Source organism: Mandrillus leucophaeus, unplaced genomic scaffold (genome assembly GCF_000951045.1).
Source record: "Mandrillus leucophaeus isolate KB7577 unplaced genomic scaffold, Mleu.le_1.0 Scaffold191, whole genome shotgun sequence".
Taxonomy (NCBI): domain Eukaryota; kingdom Metazoa; phylum Chordata; class Mammalia; order Primates; family Cercopithecidae; genus Mandrillus; species Mandrillus leucophaeus.
This window is the reverse complement of record NW_012101932.1, coordinates 4,850,263-4,856,404: the sequence shown is the minus strand read 5'-3', so window position 1 is coordinate 4,856,404 and position 6,142 is coordinate 4,850,263. Positions and strand designations below refer to the sequence as shown.

Sequence of the window (6,142 nt, the reverse complement as noted above, 5' to 3'; positions counted from 1 at the left end):
TGAAGGACCTAGAAAAAGGGGGCCTTAAACATTTCCTCATCATACAGTGTGAATGAGACAATGATAATTAATAATTTGTACAGAATTTTAAAGCTTACAAAGCTCTTGCATATATAATAAATCATTCAGTAGCACTAGGATTTGGGAAGACCAAGTATTTTTATTAACTTCAGATTATTGATGAGAAAGCAGGTTCAGAGAAATTAAGTGAAGGTTACCTAGCTAGAAAGTGGCCAAGTTGGGACTTCATATCATCTGATCCTATATCTGGTACTCTTTTCACAATAGCATGCTATTTTCCTAGTTATAATACTGGACATAGGGGCATCATGATTAAATATGACACATAAGCTACAGTTATAGACCATGATATACAAGGATAATATTGTCAGAACTCAGGTCTTCAATACATGTATCGTATCAATTATTATAGACCACTTGTAATGTTTATATAAATGGAGTTATTTGAAATGTGCCAAGAAAATTACAAATCGAGGGAAACTCTAAGTATAAACATATTTTTTAAAAAACCTCTTTTGGGAAATTTTGTATGTTTTCTCTTTTTTTTTTCGAGATGGAGTCTTGCTGTGTTGCCTAGGCTGGCGTGCAGTGGTGCGATCTCTGTTCCCTGCAACCTCTGCCTCACGGGTTCAAACAATTCTCCTGCCTCAGTCTCCCGAGTAGCTGGGATTACAGGCACCCACCACCACGCCCGGCTCATTTTTGTATTTTTAGTAGAGACAGGGTTTTGCCACATTGGCCAGGCTGGTCTTGAGCTCCTGACCGCAGGTGATCTGCCCGCCTCAGCCTCCCGAAGTGCTGGGATTACAAGCATGAGTCACCGTGTCAGGCCTTCTGTTTTCAATATTAGTCATTCTCTATTCTTAAAGGATATGGGTATAGTTGTTTTATCAAATAAATATTCTACTTTTTTCCCTTCAAATAAAGGATAAACTGTAGCCTTTAACATAGGTTATTTCAATATGAAATACAGATTATAGTGAGCAAGCCCTAAGAGATGCTTTTTTTGTTTGTTTTTGTTTTAATGAGAACACACGTTTATTTTCTTATTGTACTATCTTTGGGGGACAGTTACAAGTTTAAATTAATGTAGGTTCTTAGGTGCTTGTCTCTGAATATTAAGATAGCAGTAGGTAGTTGTGGGAATGAGAGATTGACAACTTTTGTTGACCAGAATCAAAGATGATACCAGTTGATCATTATAAGGGCCATTCCACTTCTTGTTTCAAAATACAAATCAGTGGAAGAGATGGCTAATCTTGTATTCTCATGAAAATAAAGAACAAGTCAAGGCTTAGAAGGGAACATCTGACATCACTGGAAAAGGAAAGAAGACAGGATTTATTTTGCCATTAGCTAGATAAGAATGAGGACTGTTTTGTACTATGGCAAAGATGTTTCCTTATACAATCTTACCATGTGGGTTTAATTAGTAAAATCTTTCATATATAGTAGGGATGCAGTTTGTCTGAACTCTTGTCACTTTCATTCTCTCCAAAGGAACATGGCACTTAAGAAATACAGTGCACAAATTTAGAACACTTCCAGGTACATTTCTTTGTTTTCTGACAACTTGCAGAAAAATAGAATTGCCTGTGACAAAGTACACAAATGATTAGTTGAATTATAGAGCTGACACAAACTCAAATCATTCAGTGTAGTTTACTCAATGTACTGCTTGATTTGCCCACTTTCAGAATTTGAAACCAATACGGAACATTCGTATTTCAAATAAGGCAGAAGGATGAGAATTACGCTTATGAAAATGAAGAGAATGTTTATGGAAAATTTACAGAATAGGTTGGTCTATTTCTGTCAACTACAAAGATTGTTTACAAAAGGAAACTGAAAATAAAATGGCCTATCCTTGCCAGCTTTTCTTGGGAAGTATAGTAATATAGTGACTATTGCCCTAAAAGGAAAGTAAAGAGAACTTAGTTTCCATTAGCGGTCTTCATTGATTTATTAGATGCTTATAGGCTAACTTATCAATGTCTGTGATTATTTAGTTTGTGTGTTTGTTTCTCAACAAGATAAAAGACTGTAATACATTTATTTATCATGACTTCACAGAAACATTAGGAGAATTAATAACGTATTATTTTTCAAAAGCTTGGAACACATGATTGTTATTTTTATTTTGGCAAACAAAGTAGATACATGAATAAGTTAAGCTTCCTATAACTGTATTAAATTTTTTTTCTTTTTGAGGCGGAGTCCAGCTATGTCGCCCAGGCTGGAGTGCAGTGGCGCGATCTCAGCTCACTGCAACCTCTGCCTCCCGGATTCAAGCGATTCTCCTGCTTTAGCCTTCTGAGTAGCTGGGATTACAGGCACACACCACCATGCCCAGCTAATTTTTTGTATTTTTAGTAGAGACCGAGTTTCGCCATGTTGGCCAGGCTGGTCTCCTGACCTCTGGTGATCCGCCAACCTCAGCCTCTCAGAGTGTTGGGATTACAGGCGTGAGCCACCACGCCTGGCCAAATTTTTTTTTTTTTAATCACTAGAAGTTGTGATGAGTTACTGAATTTTTTTCATTTCATTTTATTCTTTTTCAAAACTCAAATTAACACAAGAGATGACTAATCTTGTTTTCACATGAAAATTACGGACAAGTCAGGGCTCACTTTTCATTCCACTTTATTTAGACGTATCTTAATAAACTAAAAATTATCATAAGATTTTTCCATTGATATTTGCATTGTTTTTCATTTTTGAAAAAATTTCATACTCCAGTTATCCATTTTTAGTCAAGTTACAATGTAATTAAACTTACTAAGTAAAAATGTATACTTTAAGCTAAAAATTTAGAATTGCTACAAAGTCTTTTTTTTTTTTTTTTTTTTTTTTTTTTGAGACGGAGTCTCACTCTGTTGCCCAGGCTGGAATGCAGTGGCCGGATCTCAGATCACTGCAAGCTCCACCTCCCGGGTTCACGCCATTCTCCTGCCTCAGCCTCCCGAGTAGCCGGGACTACAGGCGCCCGCCACCTCGCCCGGCTAGTTTTTTGTATTTCTTAGTAGAGACGGGGGTTTCACCGTGTTAGCCAGGATGGTCTCGATCTCCTGACCTCGTGATCCGCCTGTCTCGGCCTCCCAAAGTGCTGGGATTACAGGCTTGAGCCACCGCGCCCGGCCGAATTGCTACAAAGTCTTACAGTTGTAGGGAATCAGAAGGAGAGGCAGGTTTCATTCAATGTCTTTTAGATCCAAGGTGACACGGCTATACTTACATTTATTTGTAATGTAATATTTAGAGAAAAACGTATTAATGCATTTTAGTGCTAAATGACGTGGAGGGTTATTGATCAACTCTGTACAGCAGATTTAATTTCTTGATACAACATGGCCTAGGGTGATGGTGTTTTAGATAAAAATCTCATGGATTTTATTTATTATTGTAATTTAAAAATACTTGATCTCATGAAAATATTTTAATACATTTCTGGTTGAAATAGAGTATATTTGCAATAGAAATCTTTCAAATATATTTTGTAGGATTTATGAAGGTAGAATGTTCAGTGCTCCCTCTCCTGGTTTTATCATATTGGTGAATTGACCTCTCAGCTCACAATTGTGGTAATTGAAGAACCAAATAAATACTCTGATATGATATTCTATTTTTGATTTGTCTATTCCAAACACATTTACAAGAAACCTATCCATCACTAGTAAAATTTCATTACATCCCAAAATCTAATGAGATCTATGAAAAAAATACAATTTAATCAATTTTATTCTTTTAAATAGCCTATTTTAATACAATTCATAATATTGAGAGCGAATATGTAGCTTTTTGGCTTGATTCTTATTCTACGCTATTTTCTAGTGATGCTTTTTTATTGTTATTGATGTTCTTAACAATGCTCTGTGTTCTTTAGAAGCAATTCCAAACACAACTTTAATTTTTGAAAGTGCTCAGACGTTTGAAAGTCCAGTGTGTGTGTGTGTGTGTATTATGTATGTATATATTTATAAAGTTTCAACGGGACCACTTGCTATTGTAAATAAGGAGACTAAACAATGTATTTTGAACTAAAAATTTCCATACTTATATTTATATGTAGTTTAGATTCTAGTTTTGTTTTTGTTTACTTTGTTTTTGCCAGACTTTAAGCTACTCCTGATACATAGTACCTGGAAAAATATTTCCTTTCCACTAAGTTTTTGGTTTTTAGGTGGCTTTTAAAAGTTTCTACGGAACCTTCAATTCCACATAAAGTTATCCTCACTGCAGCATGAAAAGGCACAATTTTGATAATAAATGTCTGAAATCCTGTAGTTTGTAAGAAAGCAGAAAGCAAGTTTCCTACTTAAAGTGTTTTTTTCCCAGTCACATCAGCTATTACTAAGAATTATAAAACTTCTTGATAAATTTTTTCTATTCTAATTAATTGACTAAATATACGGGTTGGTATTTTTTGCAAAAGTATACAACTATATTACAAAATTGAAATAATTTGGTTTTTTCTCCATGTGCTTGATTTTTGGGAAATCATACAAGCCAAGGTAAAGCAATTATTTAAAAAACCCACGGCAGAAAATGTCCCCTTTATTACATACCTTTATATTACATTTGCAATAAGGAGTGCCACCTTTTGAACTTTAGGTTTCACAAATTCTGAACTTTGTTGTAAATAGGAACTGTAATGTTACATAATCATCTTTTTGTGTCAATATACATTTTCCCTCTAGTTGATCAGAAGTGATGACTTGGCATAAAACTTTTTTCATTTTCTTTTATTCTTCACAATTCTTTTCTAATTCAGCTTTGGAGTCCACCGATCCTTTTAATTGAGATCGACAACTAAAGATTGCTAACTAAATCCGAATGTATTCCTCTATGACAAACTGCATTTGCAGAATTTTTAGAGGCACTCCCGAAGTTTTAAGAGGATGTTTATTACACGAGTCTGTAGGGCAACATTTCCAAGTTGGTACACATAAACGAAAAAGGAAACGACAGTTAAGGAAATCCTGTTCCAGGTTTTCGGGCAGCCCGAGTGATTGACACATGATATCACCGGAGGCGTGTCCTGGAGTGGAGGTGGAGGTGGAGGCTAGGAGCTGAAATTCTGCGGAGCCCGAGTGAGATCGCTCTGTAAAGCACGCAGTGGTTTGCAGCGTGGTATCAGCGGAGTTCCCTGCCCTGGATAAGGAACAGCTACAGTCGCTGTTAAAATGTGCCTGAAAAGCAATTTGCAATCTTTGCATTAGGTAAGTACTGTTTCCTTCCGTAGACATTTTAGGAAAGATAAGGTGAGAAATGTTGACTTTTGCAAGGAACTGAACATTTATTTCTTTGAACTTGCTTTCGAGCCAAGATTACTGGTTGCCTTTCAAAACACCGGTAGCATTCCCACTGCTAAAACTAATGCTCTTAAAGTAAATGCTACCGCTGAAAGAAAAAGCAGGGTCCCTTTCACCTTTCTTTCCTTAACCGAACAGTAGCAAGTTTAAAGTCTGAAACGATCGAATGTGTGAAACACAGGGCCGTTAATGCCTTTATGCGAAGAGGGGCTGGCACTCGGTGTGTGGACCAAATGCGTGTTTGTTTAGGCATTGTTGGCGACCGAATCCCGAGCGAAGCATTGGTTTAAAACCTGAATTTCCCGTCTCTGTGTATTGATTTCTAACGCGCAGAGGCGTTGCTTGAACGTTGTTTGAACTCCTAGGCATTCCACGGGGCAAAAGCACCTCGGCAAAAACGTGCAGGACTGCATGTTACTTTGGTTCGCGGCTGACACGCCGACTGTGCGCCGGCCTGTCAATCACCGGGAGCAGCAACAGGGAGCACATGGCAACGAGCTGCGGGCGAGCTGGCCAGCAGCCCGCCCCGGGTCCCAGCCCTTCGAAGAAAGGGACATTCACGAGCTTCTATCTCTAATCCTCTGTCGCAGGCATTTCGGCCGTGGAACCGCAGGCTCGGAGGACTGGGTGTGAGCGCTGCCCAGGAGAGGCTGACCTGCCGGGACCGGAGTGCCCGGGGACCTTGTGCCCCTACTTGCCCAACGTGCGGGATCGGCAAAGCGCCTCGGCCTGCGCGGGGGACAAGGAACGACGCCCGCCTCTCTCTCTCCGAGAAGGATCCCCAAACCTCGCTCTCTTCACCCCTCCCC

At 38.5% G+C, this 6,142-nt stretch overlaps 1 protein-coding gene across 2 annotated transcripts in view; it reads left to right on the top strand.

Annotated features, from left to right (window-relative positions):
• Positions 1-5,062: 5,062 nt before the first annotated feature.
• SPRY1 (sprouty homolog 1, antagonist of FGF signaling (Drosophila)) overlaps positions 5,063-6,142 on the top strand; it is a 7,078-nt gene continuing 5,998 nt past the window's right edge. The window contains exons 1-2 of one of the 2 annotated variants that reach the window (XR_001005893.1): positions 5,063-5,240; positions 5,924-6,142. The gene's annotated coding sequence lies outside the window, so the exon portion shown is untranslated. The remainder of the gene's footprint in view (positions 5,241-5,923) is intronic. The other variant, XM_011978245.1, reaches the window with a different exon arrangement.